At 40.1% G+C, this 20,819-nt stretch overlaps 1 protein-coding gene across 3 annotated transcripts in view; it reads right to left on the bottom strand.

Moving 5' to 3' along the window:
• The window catches only part of LOC124118398, a 40,206-nt gene that overhangs the window by 7,803 nt on the left and 11,584 nt on the right, over positions 1-20,819 (bottom strand). The gene's annotated exons all lie outside the window — the stretch shown is intronic.

Genomic DNA, 20,819 nt, shown 5'->3' with positions numbered 1-20,819 from the left:
TTCGGCATCAGAGTTGGAAAAAAGAACACTACATTTCTATTTCAACACTCATGTTTCCCCATTTACAATAGGCCCATGAAGACGTCAGGGTAGAATAGGTCTTCAGCAACCCATACTTGCCGTAAAAGGTGACTATGCTTGCCGTGAAAGGCGACTGACGGGATCGGGTGGTCAGGCTCGCTGACTTGGTTGATGCATGTCATCGATCCAAATTGCGTGGATCGATGCTCATGATATTAATCTCTGGATTGGCTGGTCCAGACTCGATTATTTACAGACAGCTGTCATATAGCTGGAATATTGCTGAGTGCGGCGTTAAACAACAAACCAACCAACCAACCAACCATTTACATTAAATCTCATTCAAACATCTTTCAAATCCATGTTACATGAAGAGATCTATATCCCCATCTTGATGATTCCAGAAACATAGTGTGTTGCCCATCTGAAACATATGTTACCCCACACCTGATCACAGATGTTTACATGTAAGACCCAGGCACACCTGCAGGTGTGGTACATATATGTCTCTGGATCCATAAAGTATAATGAAAATATTGAATATTAATCCCAGTATGTACTCAACACCACAGAGCAAGCCGTTTCCCTTATCGAACATAATGGCCTCCACTATTCCTAATACAGTACAGAGATCCCTAGACTTGCACAAGTCTCTAAGGCAATACTTATTAGTTTAAATCATGCGTTCTAGATAATATAAAGTTGTTAGTTGTCCCTTTAAGAGACTGGAGTCCTTACTGTCTACATACATAGACTTGCCTATTTGGAGGATGGAATTCCTACACATCCATGGACTTTTCTTTCAGTACAGCCTTGGAGCAAGGCTATGTGATCCCTGCAGGGCGAACTGCGCTGGCTCAATACACAGGTCTGTACGACACAGAGAGCTACACAATCAGTACTTCCTTTTATTTATATTTTCAGCCAGGGTAAAAGCCCTTGAATATTCAAAGACGTTCTTTCATTGTCAGCTGTGCATGACAAGATTTATTTCTTAGCAGTACAGAGAAATAATCGTTAAAGTATGTGTTTACATTATAAAGCTATGTGACAGCTGTGCTTGGCGATTGGGCGATGTGGGAATTGATTGACACGAACATGCACCAGCAGGTATACTGTCAATGGCTACCTAAAATCGCCACACTTGATATAAACGTTACATTCTTGACAGGTTACATTCTCATTGTATCCTGACATTTAATCATCTCCATCCTCCTCCTCATAGTGTCCTGACATTTCATCATCGCTATCATCATCCTTCTCCTCATAGTGTCCTGACATTTCATCATTGCTATCATCATCCTTCTCCTCATAGTGTCCTGACATTTCATCATCGCTATCATCATCCTTCTCCTCATAGTGTCCTGACATCTCATCATCGCTATCATCATCCGTCTCCTCATTGTGTCCTGACATTTAATCATCACCATCATCCTAATCAATCGCTTTCATCATCCTCCTCATTGTGTCCTGACATTTCATCATCGCTATCATCCTCCTCCTCGTTGTATCATGACATTTAATCATCACTATCATCCTCCTCCTCATTGTGTCCTGACATTTCATCATCGCTATCATCCTCCTCCTCCTCATTGTGTCATGACATTTCATCATCGCTATCATCCTCCTCCTCCTCATTGTGTCCTGACATTTCATCATCGCTATCATCATCCTCCTCCTCATAGTGTCCTGACATTTCATCATCGCTATCATCATCCTCCTCCTCACTGTGTCATGACATTTCATCATCGCTATCATCCTCCTCCTCCTCATTGTGTCCTGACATTTCATCATCGCTATCATCATCCGTCTCCTCATTGTGTCATGACATTTCATCATCGCTATCATCCTCCTCCTCCTCATTGTGTCCTGACATTTCATCATCACTATCATCCTCCTCCTCCTCATTGTGTCCTGACATTTCATCATCGCTATCATCCTCCTCCTCGTTGTATCATGACATTTAATCATCACTATCCTCCTCCTCCTCATTGTGTCATGACATTTCATCATCGCTATCATCCTCCTCCTCGTTGTATCATGACATTTAATCATCACTATCCTCCTCCTCCTCATTGTGTCATGACATTTCATCATCGCTATCATCCTCCTCCTCCTCATTGTGTCCTGACATTTCATCATCACTATCATCCTCCTCCTCCTCATTGTGTCCTGACATTTCATCATCGCTATCATCCTCCTCCTCCTCATTGTGTCATGACATTTCATCATCGCTATCATCCTCCTCCTCCTCATTGTGTCCTGACATTTCATCATCGCTATCATCCTCCTCCTCATAGTGTCCTGACATTTCATCATCGCTATCATCCTCCCCCTCCTCATTGTGTCATGACATTTCATCATCGCTATCATCCTCCTCCTCCTCATTGTGTCCTGACATTTCATCATCGCTATCATCCTCCTCCTCCTCATTGTGTCCTGACATTTCATCATCGCTATCATCCTCCTCCTCCTCATTGTGTCCTGACATTTCATCATCACTATCCTCCTCCTCCTCCTCATTGTGTCCTGACATTTCATCATCGCTATCATCCTCCTCCTCCTCATTGTGTCCTGACATTTCATCATCGCTATCATCCTCCTCCTCCTCATTGTGTCCTGACATTTCATCATCGCTATCATCCTCCTCCTCCTCATTGTGTCCTGACATTTCATCATCGCTATTATCCTCCTCCTCATTGTGTCCTGACATTTCATCATCGCTATCATCCTCCTCCTCCTCCTCCTCATAGTGTCCTGACATTTCATCATCGCTATCATCCTCCTCCTCCTCATTGTGTCATGACATTTCATCATCGCTATCATCCTCCTCCTCCTCATTGTGTCCTGACATTTCATCATCACTATCATCATCATCCTCCTCATTGTGTCATGACATTTCATCATCGCTATCATCCTCCTCCTCCTCATTGTGTCCTGACATTTCATCATCGCTATCATCTTCCTCCTCCTCATAGTGTCCTGACATTTCATCATCGCTATCATCCTCCTCCTCCTCATTGTGTCATGACATTTCATCATCACTATCATCCTCCTCCTCATAGTGTCCTGACATTTCATCATCGCTATCATCCTCCTCCTCCTCATTGTGTCCTGACATTTCATCATCGCTATCATCCTCCTCCTCATTGTGTCCTGACATTTCATCATCACTATCATCCTCCTCCTCATTGTGTCCTGACATTTCATCATCACTATCATCCTCCTCCTCATTGTGTCCTGACATTTCATCATCACTATCATCCTCCTCCTCATTGTGTCCTGACATTTCATCATCACTATCATCCTCCTCCTCATTGTGTCCTGACATTTCATCATCACTATCATCCTCCTCCTCCTCATTGTGTCCTGACATTTTATCATCGCTATCATCCTCCTCCTCCTCATTGTGTCCTGACATTTTATCATCGCTATCATCCTCCTCCTCCTCATTGTGTCCTGACATTTCATCATCGCTATCATCCTCCTCCTCCTCATTGTGTCCTGACATTTCATCATCACTATCATCCTCCTCCTCATTGTGTCCTGACATTTCATCATCACTATCATCATCCTCCTCCTCATTGTGTCATGACATTTCATCATCACTATCATCCTCCTCCTCATTGTGTCCTGACATTTCATCATCACTATCATCCTCCTCCTCCTCATTGTGTCCTGACATTTCATCATCGCTATCATCCTCCTCCTCCTCATTGTGTCCTGACATTTCATCATCACTATCATCCTCCTCCTCATTGTGTCCTGACATTTCATCATCACTATCATCCTCCTCCTCATTGTGTCCTGACATTTCATCATCACTATCATCCTCCTCCTCATTGTGTCCTGACATTTTATCATCGCTATCATCTTCCTCCTCCTCATAGTGTCCTGACATTTCATCATCGCTATCATCCTCCTCCTCCTCATAGTGTCCTGACATTTCATCATCGCTATCATCCTCCTCCTCATTGTGTCATGACATTTCATCATCACTATCATCCTCCTCCTCCTCATTGTGTCCTGACATTTTATCATCGCTATCATCCTCCTCCTCCTCATTGTGTCCTGACATTTCATCATCGCTATCATCCTCCTCCTCATTGTGTCCTGACATTTCATCATCGCTATCATCCTCCTCCTCCTCATTGTGTCATGACATTTCATCATCACTATCATCCTCCTCCTCATTGTGTCATGACATTTCATCATCACTATCATCATCCTCCTCCTCATTGTGTCATGACATTTCATCATCACTATCATCCTCCTCCTCATTGTGTCCTGACATTTCATCATCGCTATCATCCTCCTCCTCCTCATTGTGTCATGACATTTCATCATCGCTATCATCCTCCTCCTCATAGTGTCCTGACATTTCATCATCGCTATCATCCTCCCCCTCCTCATTGTGTCATGACATTTCATCATCGCTATCATCCTCCTCCTCCTCATTGTGTCCTGACATTTCATCATCGCTATCATCCTCCTCCTCCTCATTGTGTCCTGACATTTCATCATCGCTATCATCATCCTCCTCCTCATTGTGTCCTGACATTTCATCATCACTATCCTCCTCCTCCTCCTCATTGTGTCCTGACATTTCATCATCGCTATCATCCTCCTCCTCCTCATTGTGTCCTGACATTTCATCATCGCTATCATCCTCCTCCTCCTCATTGTGTCCTGACATTTCATCATCGCTATCATCATCTGTTTCCTCATTGTGTCATGACATTTCATCATCGCTATCATCCTCCTCCTCCTCATTGTGTCCTGACATTTCATCATCACTATCATCCTCCTCCTCATTGTGTCCTGACATTTAATCATCACTATCCTCCTCCTCCTCATAGTGTCCTGACATTTCATCATCGCTATCATCCTCCTCCTCCTCATTGTGTCCTGACATTTCATCATCGCTATCATCCTCCTCCTCCTCCTCCTCATAGTGTCCTGACATTTCATCATCGCTATCATCCTCCTCCTCCTCATTGTGTCCTGACATTTCATCATCGCTATCATCCTCCTCCTCCTCATTGTGTCATGACATTTCATCATCGCTATCATCCTCCTCCTCCTCATTGTGTCCTGACATTTCATCATCGCTATCATCCTCCTCCTCCTCATTGTGTCCTGACATTTCATCATCGCTATCATCCTCCTCCTCCTCATTGTGTCCTGACATTTCATCATCGCTATCATCCTCCTCCTCCTCATTGTGTCCTGACATTTCATCATCGCTATCATCCTCCTCCTCCTCATTGTGTCCTGACATTTCATCATCGCTATCATCCTCCTCCTCCTCATTGTGTCCTGACATTTCATCATCGCTATCATCCTCCTCCTCATTGTGTCCTGACATTTCATCATCACTATCATCCTCCTCCTCATTGTGTCCTGACATTAAACTTGTGTCCTGACATTAAACACCGCCTCCGTGGTCTAGTGGTAGAGTGTCCCACGGAGAGCGGAAGGTCCAGGGTTCGATCCCTGGTTGCGTCATATCAAAAGACATTAAAAGATGGTACTTGTTGTTACCCTGTCTGGCGCTTGGCATTAAGGGGCTAAAACAAGGACTGGTCGGCTCGAAGTCAGTATGGGGTGTCTGAGTGGGGTATTCATGTTAAACTGCAGCATGGTATCTCAGTAGGCTAGCACTAGAAATCAGCATCAGTCCAGACTAGTACAAGCAGCCACACACACAAACACAGGTGCATGCAGGTCGCTATATAAGTGTAATAATCTTGGACGCAACGCTAAACTCCATTTCACCTCACCTACTGACATTGAACAACCACTATCATCACCGCTATCATCACCACTATCATCATAATCCTTGCATATTTACATTTCATCACCGCTATCATTGCCAATATCATCATGATGGAAATTGCTTACTGCAGCATAAAATATCAACACTCACATATTGACCAAGAAAGTCTGTAAAAAGAAGTGAATTTTGTCCAGCCTTACATATTTCTTAAATGAACAGACTTGTCCAAGAAAAATGTCTCAGGGCAAAATAAAATAAAGAAATGAAGTCCTGTAGCTTACCTGTAACATTATACATTACATTACATGAAATTAAGATTATAACAGTTACATAAGGGTAACAAGTTACCACACATCATGGTAATTACACAACATGGAGACATTGTTACAATGGGTAAAATCAGAAATCTTTTAACAACTTTCAGAGCCGCAATCCTAAACACAAGTGAGAAAACACTTTCAATAATCATAAGAGTCTATTGTATGATTCAAGCCATATCAAACGCATATGTTTATGAATCAATATCAAATATATGATACCAGGGGTTTGCGAAATAACAACAACAACAATAATAATAATAATAATAATAATAGAGGTCGTCATGGAAAATGATAAATACAAAATTCTTCAGAATAGGCCCTTATACAACCTCAGACCTTTTCAGGTTAACAAACCTGATCTTGATAAATCCAATGAAATCATTTATATCATTGAATTTTCTGTCCCTTTTGACAGTAAGGTGATTAACAAGATTCAGGTTTAACTTGGCAAATACGCAGACCTCGCTTTCGAAATGTCCCGCTTGCATCCCAAGTTCCAAGTTGTTCAACTCCCCATTGTTCTCGGTGCCTTAGGTTACCATTGTACCTCCCAATCTGATGACTGACATTGGGAGAGTACCTACCAGGACGACAGCCCATAATAATAATAATAATAATAATATATAGAGCTGCTGTGGAGCTGCTCAGTGGCACTGTAGGGAGCCCAAGGGGATTAAAAGAGGTTTATTCTCTATGGTGCATAGGTGACAAATGAGTCTTTAAACAGTTATCGGAAGTGGTCAGTTGTCTAAGCTGATTTTATGGAGAGAAGAAGAGAGTTCCATAGGTTTGGGACTGCAACAGAAAAGGATCTGTCTCCTAGATTTCTTCTGGTCTCCGGAACCTATAAATTCATCAGATCGGCTGACCGTAGTGTGCTGCCTGGCTTGTGTGTTGACAGCAGGCTCTTGATGTAGTTAAGGTAGTCAGGCATGTTTAGTGATTTGTAGGAGATGGTCAGGAGTTTGCCTTTTTTATGTTGTTTGACAGGAAGCCAATGGAGACTATGCAGAACTGTTCTGATGTGATCAGTTGACGTGGATCTGGTGATAATGCAGTAGGGAGTTCTGCACGCATTGCAGGTGACTGATTGCGATGGTGCCATTCTAAAGAGCATTGCAGTCATCTAAAGAGCATTGCAGTCATCTAAAGAGCGTTGCAGTCATCTAAAGAGCATTGCAGTCATCTAAAGAGCGTTGCAGTCATCTAAAGAGCATTGCAGTCATCTAAAGAGCATTGCAGTCATCTAAAGAGCGTTGCAGTCATCTAAAGAGCATTGCAGTCATCTAAAGAGCGTTGCAGTCATCTAAAGAGCATTGCAGTCATCTAAAGAGCATTGCAGTCATCTAAAGAGCATTGCAGTCATCTAAGAGTCATCTAATCCTGACAACACGTAGCATGTGTGATAAATTAACTTTACATACCCCCATTACAAGTAAAACACGATGAACATATCCTGCCCTAGTGGCACACATCACAAACACATGCAAAGGCAAGTCAAGTGTTCAAAGTTAATATTTCAACTTTGTACACTCAGTGGTTTTAGAGCCTGCAAAAAAGCAACAAATTAGATATGCGTGCATACATCACTACATGTGGCCTCTGTAGGGTAATTGTTTCGAAACTATAAGAGAAAACGTAACATGTGGTATTAAAGAAATCATTTACTGCAGTTGCATGCATACTCAATTTCAAAATGATACAAGCCAATGTGGGATAACATGACACTTTTAACATGGTTACCAAGGCTAGCATGGTAAAAAGTGGATGACACTTCAGTGAGCACTTTTAAGAGACTTCCACAGGATATTATACACAACATTTCCAGATGAGATATACAAAATACAGAGTAACTACATTTATGGGGTATGTGAGTGAGTGAGTTGGGTTTTAAAGGGGCACTGATCTAAAGCAATTCCCCGGGACTGGTTGTTGCCTTTGTTAATGTTTTTTCCCCGTGAGTACCCGGATGATACGCAACGCAACTGAGAGTGACAGGAGACTGGGCTACTGTCTGCAAGGACTGATAAATAAACTTGGAGGCCATATTTGTTTTACTCATTTTTGAACAATGATTGGTTAACCGTGATCTATAAAGATTTCGACAAAGGGCGCATGTTAATTAATTTCTTCAGCCTAAAGGCAAAAAGAACGGCGGAGCTCATTGGATGTCGTCATTTGGAAATACCACTGATTGTTATAGTTTAATAATAAAAAAAAGTATCCATGCAGTGAAAGCATTTTCGGATTTCGGCTTGCGTCGATAATACGATTACTACTCCCTTGTTGTCATCCACGTCTTATGGTATAACCCTACACTTGTGTATTTGTCGTCATTCACTTGATGCTCAGTTAAAGAGTATATTACAGGTATAATTAGTGATAGCACCAGTCAGATTACCTGACAAAGGTTCCCATTTGGCATTTATTGTGTCTGGGGTAATTATTCAATCTAAATTCAGGTTTGAAGTGAGGTGAAATGTGCGTTATGTAATATGCATGTGGCAGTCCAGTAAGAGATGAATGATCATTTGATTTACATTTTTGTAAATCAACGGATCGTTCTAGTCATCAAAGGATTAACAGAAAATACTCTGATTGATTAATCACTGTTATCTTGCACAGTGGATATGTCAAAAGTGAGTGTTTACATGTCTAGGTTTACTGAAACAAAGGGAATACACTCATATCATGGCGTGAAGTGCCGATGTAAAAACAACATACTTTGTTCAAAGGGTTAACCGATAATACATTGATTGATTGCTCATTGTTATCTAACTCAATGGATTTTTTTAGGAACCGTGGACGTTATGAAAATAGTTGTCACGTGGGCTTTCTCAGCCAACCTTTGAGACTTGACACTTTTGTGAAACACTTGAAACAATCTAAGTGATCAGTTGAGAAACGAACACGGGTTATAATATCCCGAAAGATATATATATTTTAAAATATTTGATTGTTTCTTTGTACAGCTGCAGACGTGTGGGATATTTTTCATTTGTGTGGATATTCACGGATACATTCCTCGAACAAGGAAGCTGCCTAAAATTATACAAATAAATTTGGTAGGTTGTAATTATGATATTTGCATTTTGATTTCCTTCATTTTCTGTAGCATTGGACAGATTCATTCTTGTTCCTCTACGTCTTGGTTGGGAAATTCTTCGATACGCGATAGACGTTGTTTTTACAAGTCTTTTCCTTTGTAAGCGTGTATATATTACAGTCAATTTGTAAAATGTGATTCTCTCAGGCAATTTATAAAATGTGTAAACATTTCAGTCATTTAGACTGAAAACTCTGTCAATTTCTTTAACAGATTGACTAAAATTGATTAAGACGATCAAAAAGGCCTAAAAACATCAAATAGATTATGTATTAAGCCAAACAATATAGAAATGTACTTTTCATCGTAACATTTTCAGTCTCTTGGTGATGATATTAAACATAAAAATGTTTGGAATTCGTTGTCATATTAATACGGATGGACATATTTTTCAGTCAATTTGTAAAATAGCTGAATATTCTGGCGTTTAATAAATTTCCTAAGTGAAAATTGTGCACATTTTGACTAAAAATATCAACACGATAAAATAAGCAGTGCTCAGGTGAGATATTTACTTTGTGTTGGGAGTCCAAATAGTGTAAACGAAAATCGCACAATTACCAAGCAAGTGACTTCCCAAAACTTCGTCATCATTACCGATGCTACCCACAAAGATACCTACATTTCCTTATTATTTCCAAAACTGTATTTCATTTTGTTGATCAATGTGACCATACGCCCTTATACTATCAATAAAAGTGACAAATGCTCTTACGAAATGCGCAGCACAGGTACGAACTAGTCTAGGTTTCTGCTATATCATCCGGGTACTCACGGGAAAAAACAATAACAAAGGCAACGACCAGTCCTGGGGAATTGCTTTAGATCAGTGCCCCTTTAACCACGCTTTTAACAGTATTACAGTTATATCGCAGCGTGTCCTGCTTAATGTGGGAGGCAAGCCTGAAGTGATGCAGGTCTCAGACGTTTACCACTTCGGTGAAACCCACAAGCACTGGAATGGTGCTGACAAACCTAGAAACATAATCAGGGCGAACCAGGATTCGAACCCACAATCATAGGTTTCTGGTGTGGCCAAGGGACGCAACTCACATTAAATCGCGGCACCTTAGACGACTGGGCCACCCGTGCCCCCTGGGGTATGTGAAGTTAATTTGAAGGCAACAGTTAAAATAAATATAAATAAGTTATTGCACATACTACAAACAAATAACATAAAATGAAACTGATGAAATGCATTCAATATGGCTGCCTTCCTAGTTCTTATATCCCTGAGGGACTACACATAGAATGTCAGCCGACCTGCGTCGCATCTATGACAGCCTATGAACTGTTTGAGTAGACTGATCCAATGACTGTAGAACGATTGACAGTTTTTAGTTCATGAGGAGATCTCAGATTAATTTCCCTCGCTAATCTTTGTTCTTCCGACTCCCCATCGTGTTACCTTTAATCTTGGGTTCAAGATGAGTTCCACTTATATTTCAAAGTTCTTGATACATATGAGATGTTTAATTAGAAAAATATTTTTTATTCAATGTAATAAATAAAGCATTGTAACTTGGCACAGAGTAACTTGGCACTGTAGCTGACCTTTTCTTCAATATTTGCAACATTAAGAGTCAAAATTCAAAGGTAAACAAGGATATGTACAAATAAAATTATGTAACATAAGTTTCAACAGAACAGTCATCCTAACAACATGTTTTAATTACAAAGTTGTAGACATTTTTTTGTCCAAGGGCCAAACAAAGATCTTTCAACATGGCAGCCACAATAGTACATGGGGGTAATAAGTAGTTCTATTATGCATACCACTGTAAGTTAAATTTCATAAAACTTTCCACACCATAGGCCTTGTGGTTTGGAGGAGATGAGGAAATTTAAATGTTAAAAACTTCTTCAGGTGCACAGGCAGATGACAAACAATCAACAATCAAATCCGTCACCGGGGCTTTTTAACATAGAACTCATCTAAACAGGTGCATTTGATCAGAATTGATGATTCAAGTGTGTCTGTTGAAGTCAATCATTGTACCTGACCTGAAGGTACACATTTCAGTTGAAGTCAATCATTGTACCTGACCTGTGATACACATTTCAGTTGAGGTCAATCATTGTACCTGACCTAGTGATACACATATAAGTTGAAATCAATTATTGTACATGACCTGGTGATACATATTTCAGTTGATATCAATTATTGTACCTGACCTGGTGATACACATTTCAGTTGAAATCAATCATTGTACCCGACCTAGTGATACACCTTTCTGTTGAAGTCAATCATTGTACATGACCTGGTGATACATATTTCAGTTGAAGTCAATCATTGTACATGACCTAGTGATACACATTTCAGTTGAAGTCAATCATTGTACATGACCTAGTGATACATATTTCAGTTGAAGTCAATCATTGTACCTGACCTAGTGATACACATTTCAGTTGAAGTCAATTATTGTACCTGACCTGGTGATACACATTTCAGTTGAAATCAATCATTGTACCTGACCTAGTGATACACATTTCTGTTGAGGGCAATTGTTGTACCTGACCTGTGATACATATTTCAGTTGAAGTCAATCATTGTACCTGACCTAGTGATACACATTTCAGTTGAAGTCAATTATTGTACCTGACCTGGTGATACACATTTCAGTTGAAATCAATCAATGTACCTGACCTAGTGATACACATTTCTGTTGAGGGCAATCGTTGTACCCGACCTAGTGATACACATTTCTGTTGAGGGCAATTGTTGTACCTGACCTGGTGATACACATTTCTGTTGAGGGCAATCGTTGTACCTGACCTAGTGATACCCATTTCTGTTGAAGTCAATCATTGTACCCAACCTAGTGATACACATTTCTGTTGACGTCAATCATTGTACCCGACCAAGTGATACACATTTCTGTTGAGGGCAATCGTTGTACCTGACCTGGTGATACACATGTTTCTGTTGAGGGCAATCGTTGTACCTGACCTAGTGATACACATTTCAGCTAAAGTCAATCTTTGCACCTGACCTAGTGATACACATTTCAGTTAAAGTCAATCTATGTACCTGATTAATAATACAAGCATGTTAATCTTGAAGTCAATCATTGTACCTGACCAGAAGACATGAGTGTTTTCCTACAGCCAATCGCTGCACCATCTCCACCAACAATGTATCTCTGCTTCTGCCCAGTGTGACTGCATGATTGACATCTGTCACCTGTGTGTCCCATGATTCCATATCTCTGTGCGTGATGAGATGCAGATTACCTGGAGGGTGTTCTTCCTTGTCTAAGTAATGGCATAATCTCAACAGAAGAAACGCTGTACAACCTATTTATGGTAAATCAATATGTTCAGAAACGGACAATTTCCTATTTGGGGTAAATCAATATTGACTGAATGGATATGCTGGGCTCACTCACCCCTGCAACAGCTTTAGTCATTAGTGGCAACTTACGGAGCAAAACATTAACGCATTCATCTCTTGAAGGTCAAATGTCAAAGGAAGTGCACCACCATCTCTTGAGGAAATGCTGGTACTTAATCCAGGTCTTACTTGGGGGAATAAGAAGGTTGTCGGAATTCTCACACTCCCTAAATAGGGATATGGAATGCTCTCAATATATGCAAGCTGGCAGTTTGAAGTGGCAGCCATTTGTAGTAAGACTGTGGAGCCTTCTATATGACCAACAGGAGCCACTTGAAGTAAGAATGTGGAGCCTTCTATATGACCAACAGGAGCCACTTGAAGTAAGAATGTGGAGCCTTCTATATGACTAACAGGAGCCACTTGAAAGAAGAATGTGGGGCCTTCTATATGACCAACAGGAGCCACTTGAAAGAAGAATGTGGAGCCTTCTATATGACCAACAGGAGCCACTTGAAAGAAGAATGTGGAGCCTTCTATATGACTAACAGGAGCCACTTGAAGTAAGAATGTGGAGCCTTCTATATGACCAACAGGAGCCACTTGAAGTAAGAATGTGGAGCCTTCTATATGACCAACAGGAGCCACTTGAAAGAAGAATGTGGAGCCTTCTATATGACTAACAGGAACCACTTGAAGTAAGAATGTGGAGCCTTCTATATGACCAACAGGAGCCACTTGAAAGAAGAATGTGGTGCCTTCTCTATGACTAACAGGAGCCACTTGAAGTAAGAATGTGGAGCCTTCTATATGACCAACAGGAGCCACTTGAAAGAAGAATGTGGTGCCTTCTCTATGACTAACAGGAGTCAATTGAAGTAAGAATGTGGAGCCTTCTATATGACTAACAGGAGCCAGTTGAAGTAAGAATGTGGTGCCTTCTATATGACCAACAGGAGCCACTTGAAGTAAGAATGTGGAGCCTTCTATATGACTAACAGGAGCCAGTTGAAGTAAGAATGTGGAGCCTTCTCTATGACCAACAGGAGCCACTTGAAGTAAGAATGTGGTGCCTTCTATATGACTAACAGGAGCCAGTTGAAAGAAGAATGTGGAGCCTTCTATATGACCAACAGGAGCCACTTGAAGTAAGAATGTGGAGCCTTCTATATGACCAACAGGAGCCACTTGAAGTAAGAATGTGGAGCCTTCTATTTGACCCACAGGAGCCAATTGAAGTAAGAATGTGGAGCCTTCTCTATGACCCACAGGAGCCACTTGAAGTAAGAATGTGGAGCCTTCTATATGACCAACAGGAGCCACTTGAAGTAAGAATGTGGAGCCTTCTTTTATGACCCACAGGAGCCACTTGAAGTAAGAATGTGGAGCCTTCTATATGACCAACAGGAGCCACTTAAAGTAAGAATGTGGAGCCTTCTATATGACCAACAGGAGCCACTTGAAAGAAGAATGTGGAGCCTTCTATATGACCAACAGGAGCCACTTGAAGTAAGACTGTGGAGCCTTCTATATGACACACAGGAGCCACTTGAAGTAAGAATGTGGAGCCTTCTATATGACTAACAGGAGCCACTTGAAGTAAGAATGTGGAGCCTTCTATATGACACACAGGAGCCACTTGAAGTAAGAATGTGGAGCCTTCTATATGACCAACAGGAGCCACTTGAAGTAAGAATGTGGAACCTTCTATATGACCAACAGGAGCCACTTGAAGTAAGAATGTGGAGCCTTCTATATGACTAACAGGAGCCACTTGAAGTAAGAATGTGGAGCCTTCTATTTGACCCACAGGAGCCAATTGAAGTAAGAATGTGGAGCCTTCTCTATGACCCACAGGAGCCAATTGAAGTAAGAATGTGGAGCCTTCTATATGACCAACAGGAGCCAGTTGAAGTAAGAATGTGGAGCCTTCTTTTATGACCCACAGGAGCCACTTGAAGTAAGAATGTGGAGCCTTCTATATGACCAACAGGAGCCACTTAAAGTAAGAATGTGGAGCCTTCTATATGACCAACAGGAGCCACTTGAAGTAAGAATGTGGAGCCTTCTATATGACCCACAGGAGCCACTTGAAGTAAGAATGTGGAGCCTTCTATATGACCAACAGGAGCCACTTGAAGTAAGAATGTGGAGCCTTCTATATGACCAACAGGAGCCACTTGAAGTAAGAATGTGGAGCCTTCTCTATGACCAACAGGAGCCACTTGAAGTAAGAATGTGGAGCCTTCTCTATGACCCACAGGAGCCACTTGAAGTAAGAATGTGGAGCCTTCTCTATGACCCACAGGAGCCACTTGAAATAAGAATGTGGAGCCTTCTCTATGACCAACAGGAGCCACTTGAAGTAAGAATGTGGAGCCTTCTATATGACCAACAGGAGCCACTTGAAGTAAGAATGTGGTGCCTTCTATATGACCCACAGGAGCCACTTGAAGTAAGAATGTGGTGCCTTCTATATGACTAACAGGAGCCAGTTGAAAGAAGAATGTGGAGCCTTCTATATGACCAACAGGAGCCACTTGAAGTAAGAATGTGGTGCCTTCTCTATGACTAACAGGAGCCACTTGAAGTAAGAATGTGGTGCCTTCTCTATGACTAACAGGAGCCACTTGAAGTAAGAATGTGGAGCCTTCTATATGACCAACAGGAGCCACTTGAAGTAAGAATGTGGAGCCTTCTATATGACCCACAGGAGCCACTTGAAGTAAGAATGTGGAGCCTTCAATATGACCAACAGGAGCCACTTGAAGTAAGAGTGTGGAGCCTTCTATATGACCAACAGGAGCCAGTTGAAGTAAGAATGTGGAGCCTTCTATATGACCCACAGGAGCCACTTGAAGTAAGAATGTGGAGCCTTCTATATGATCAAGAGGAGCCACTTAAAGTAAGAATGTGGAGCCTTCTATATGACTAACAGGAGCCACTTGAAGTAAGAATGTGGAGCCTTCTATATGACCAACAGGAGCCACTTGAAGTAAGAATGTGGAGCCTTCTATATGACCAACAGGAGCCAGTTGAAGTAAGAATGTAAAGCCTTCTATATGATCAACAGGAGCCACTTGAAGTAAGAATGTGGAGCCTTTTATATGACCAACAGGAGCCACTTAAAGTAAGAATGTGGAGCCTTCTATATGACTAACAGGAGCCACTTGAAGTAAGAATGTGGAGCCTTCTATATGACCAACAGGAGCCACTTGAAGTAAGAATGTGGAGCCTTCTATATGACCAACAGGAGCCAGTTGAAGTAAGAATGTAAAGCCTTCTATATGATCAACAGGAGCCACTTGAAGTAAGAATGTGGAGCCTTTTATATGACCAACAGGAGCCACTTAAAGTAAGAATGTGGAGCCTTCTATATGACTAACAGGAGCCACTTGAAGTAAGAATGTGGAGCCTTCTATATGACCCACAGGAGCCACTTGAAGTAAGAATGTGGAGCCATCTAATTGACCAACAGGAGCCACTTGGAGTTAGAATGTGGAGCCTTCTACATGACTGTCAGAAGCCCCATCGAAAAAGAATGCGGAGCCTTCTATACGACCGTCAGACGCCCCTTGGAATAAAAAGTTGGAGCCTTCTATAAGACCAACAGGAGGAATTTGGAAAAAGAATGCCACAGTCAGTTGGCGGCATGTTTTCCATGTTGTTTATTGTTGAATCATTGTTAGTAACACTGGTCCCGTACAATTCAAGAGTCTCTTTGAAATTTGATGATTGTAATTTCAGGAGTAACAAAGCCAAATATGCATATTTAAAGAAATGAAGTGTATGGTCAAAAAGGTCCAAATGTTTGAAAATTGTGAAGAAAACATAACGTGTTGAATTCAACAAGATACTACAGGTAAATAAACACCAAATTTCATTACACTTTGAACAAAAAATGGCCGATTAATGGCAATAAATAGCTTTTTCAATGTGCTGCCATGGTGGCCATATTCAGATTCAATCTTCTTTAACAGGTGCAGTCATTGGTTGGAACAAGAGCTGGTCAAGTTGTTTCTGAAGAGATGATATTTCGAATGGTGTACGCTGCTGGCACGACATTGTTTAAGATCATGCCCTACCCTTTGTGCAAATGCAGGGACATAACATCACGCTGTAGCAGGATAATGCCCGCCCACATGTCGCATGTGTGGTAACAGATAACATTGCTGTACTGCCATGGCTGGCTGTTTCTCCAGACCTCTTCCCACAGAGTGAGTGAGTGAGTGAGTGAGTTGGGTTTAACGCCGCTTTTAACATTATTCCAGTTATATCACGGCCTGTCAGCTTAATGTGGGAGGAAAGCCCGAAGTGATGCAGGTCTAAGACGTTTACCACTTCCCACAGAAGATATCTGGGATGAGATGGAACAACCATTACAATAGGACCAGAATCAACCGGTAACGTGATTTCAGTGGGGCCAATCTTTGGTTGACATTTGGAACAACATCCTCCAGGTTGTTTTCAAGCACCTGGTGTCTTCAATGCACAGCCACTGCCTCGCCTGCATCAACACAAAAGGTGGTCACACCCGATATTGACATTGTTAATTGAGTTGTTACACCACCCTATTTGTTGGGCATATTGCTCTGTATCCCTTTACCAGGTATGGGTTTTGTTAATGAAAATATTGATGAATATTCAGATGAATGACTAAATATTAACATTTACACCACTTTGTATGAAGGGGGCATGGGTGGCCCAGTCGTCTAAGGCGCCGCAATTCGCTGTGCAGAGTTGCGTCCCTTGGGCACGCCAGAAACCTATGATTGTGGGTTCGAATCCCGGTTCTCCACGATTATGTTTCTAGGTTTGTCAGCACCATACCCGTGCTCGTGGGTTTCACCGAAGTGGTAAATGTCTGAGACCTGCATCACTTCGGGCTTTCCTCCCACATTAAGCTGACACGCCACGATATAACTGGAATAATGTTAAAAGCGGCATTAAACCCAACTCACTCACTTTGTATGAAGCACAGTTACATTTTTTCACAAGTTTATAATGAGCCCCTTGACAATATACACAGGAACCAAATTTCATTACATTTTCAACAAAAATGGCACAGCATAGGTTTTTAGGTTATAGATTTTTCAATATGGCTGCCATGTATCGAATCCTCTTAACCAAATCAGATGTCATGTGAAGTGTCATCTTTATTGGTTAAGTGGTTTCTGAGGTGATGATGTGTAGAGTGCAAGGATATTCATTTTGGGGTACACTGAATCCCACTACTTCTACATATATACCAAATTTCATGCACATTCCATGTTGAAAGAAAATGGCTGAGTAACAACCACACTAAATTCAGCTTTCAGTATGATCAAAGTTCAAAGGTCAAATTAAGGTCAAAATTTAAAACATCATAAAAAGCAGGACATGTATATTGAGACTCACTACTAATTAAACATGCTCCAAATTTATTACATTTAGAACAAAAAACATAGGAATTCCCATAAATATTTTTTTTCAATATGGCTGCCATCTCATGAAGGATCCTTATAACCTGAACAGTATTTCAAATGGTTTTGAAGAGAAGATGGTGCCACAAAGGATGCATTCTTTAAAACAATATTCTGCTGTGACAGCCATTTTGAATTTACTTTTGCTGTTCTGTTGCCAGAATTATGTTGAACATGTGTTATGATAATATGCTAATCATATGTTCAGATTAGACAACTTTTAAAACACATCCCTGGAGGACAAAGATCAACAACATACCAAGAAAGCTCATGAATTAGCAGGAAGAAAGTATACATAAAATTGTATTATCATGGTGAGTGAGTGAGTTGGGTTTAACACCGCTTTTAACATTATTCCAGTTATATTGTGGCGTGTCAGCTTAATGCGGGAGGAAAGCCCGAAGTGATGCAGGTCTCAGACGTTTACCAATTCGGTGAAACCCACAAGCACGGGTATGGTGCTGACAAACCTAGAAACATAATCAGGGCGAACTGGGATTCGAACCCACATTCATAGGACGCAACTCTGCACAGCGAATCGGGGCACCTTAGACGACTTGGCCACCCGTGCCCCCTATTATCATGGATTAGCAGGAAGAAAGTATACATAAAACATTTGTAAAATATTTGAGTCTGCAGATGACTAAACCAACTAAGAGAAAAAAATCAGGATTCAACCCACAATTATAGGTTCCTGGTGTGCCCAAGGGATGTAACTCTGCACCCAAAGGTGTGGCGCCTTAGCAACTGGGCCACCTATGTCCGTGTACGTGATGAGAGAGGCCTGACATATGCAGTCTGACAAGCCTGATAGGTATTGATTCTTACTGACATGATATATGGAACTTTCACTGAAGACTGGACATCTTAGAAATAATGGACACCTGGAAAATCATTGAGCACCGCTGACTGTATGCTTCACATAATAAATAGACTTAGTGACATACTCATATTGACATACTGAAAGTGAAATTGGTTATGTAATGGCATGTTGTTTAAAACCAAGGTTATTTGACTAACCTTTCATCCATGCTTCATTCATGTGCTATAAGAATCTGTACATGATAGAAGTACTATAAGAATCCATACATGATAGAAGTACTATAAGAACCTATACATGATAGAAGTACTATAAGAATCTGTACATGATAGAAGTACTATAAGAACCTATACATGATAGAAGTACTATAAGAACCTATACATGATAGAAGTACTATAAGAACCTATACATGATAGAAGTACTATAAGAATCCATACATGATAGAAGTACTATAAGAACCTATACATGATAGAAGTACTATAAGAATCCATAAATGATAGAAGTACTATAAGAATCCGTACATGATAGAAGTACTATAAGAATCTGTACATGATAGAAGTACTATAAGAACCTATACATGATAGAAGTACTATAAGAACCTATACATGATAGAAGTACTATAAGAATCTGTACATGATAGAAGTACTATAAGAACCTATACATGATAGAAGTACTATAAGAATCTGTACATGATAGAAGTACTATAAGAATCCATAAATGATAGAAGTACTATAAGAATCTGTACATGATAGAAGTACTATAAGAATCCATACATGATAGAAGTACTATAAGAATCTGTACATGATAGAAGTACTATAAGAATCCATACATGATAGAAGTACTATAAGAACCTATACATGATAGAAGTACTATAAGAATCCATACATGATAGAAGTACTATAAGAACCTATACATGATAGAAGTACTATAAGAATCCATACATGATAGATGTACTATAAGAACCTATACATGATAGAAGTACTATAAGAATCTGTACATGATAGAAGTACTATAAGAACCTATACATGATAGAAGTACTATAAGAATCCATACATGATAGAAGTACTATAAGAATCCATACATGATAGAAGTACTATAAGAACCTATACATGATAGAAGTACTATAAGAATCCATAAATGATAGAAGTACTATAAGAATCCGTACATGATAGAAGTACTATAAGAATCTGTACATGATAGAAGTACTATAAGAATCCATACATGATAGAAGTACTATAAGAATCCATACATGATAGAAGTACTATAAGAATCCATACATGATAGAAGTACTATAAGAATCCATACATGATAGAAGTACTATAAGAACATATACATGATAGAAGTACTATAAGAACCTATACATGATAGAAGTACTATAAGAATCTGTACATGATAGAAGTACTATAAGAATCTGTACATGATAGAAGTACTATAAGAATCCGTACATGATAGAAGTACTATAAGAACCTATACATGATAGAAGTACTATAAGAACCTATACATGATAGAAGTACTATAAGAATCCATACATGATAGAAGTACTATAAGAATCTATACATGATAGAAGTACTATAAGAATCCATACATGATAGAAGTACTATAAGAATCCATACATGATAGAAGTACTATAAGAATCCATACATGATAGAAGTACTATAAGAATCCATACATGATAGAAGTACTATAAGAACCTATACATGATAGAAGTACTATAAGAACCTATACATGATAGAAGTACTATAAGAATCTGTACATGATAGAAGTACTATAAGAATCTGTACATGATAGAAGTACTATAAGAATCCGTACATGATAGAAGTACTATAAGAACCTATACATGATAGAAGTACTATAAGAACCTATACATGATAGAAGTACTATAAGAATCCATACATGATAGAAGTACTATAAGAATCCATACATGATAGAAGTACTATAAGAATCCATACATGATAGAAGTACTATAAGAATCCATAC

This window comes from Haliotis rufescens, unplaced genomic scaffold, assembly GCF_023055435.1.
Source record: "Haliotis rufescens isolate VD_foot unplaced genomic scaffold, xgHalRufe1.0.p SCAF_2, whole genome shotgun sequence".
NCBI classification, from domain to species: Eukaryota; Metazoa; Mollusca; class Gastropoda; order Lepetellida; family Haliotidae; genus Haliotis; species Haliotis rufescens.
This window is presented reverse-complemented; position numbering and strand designations above follow the sequence as displayed.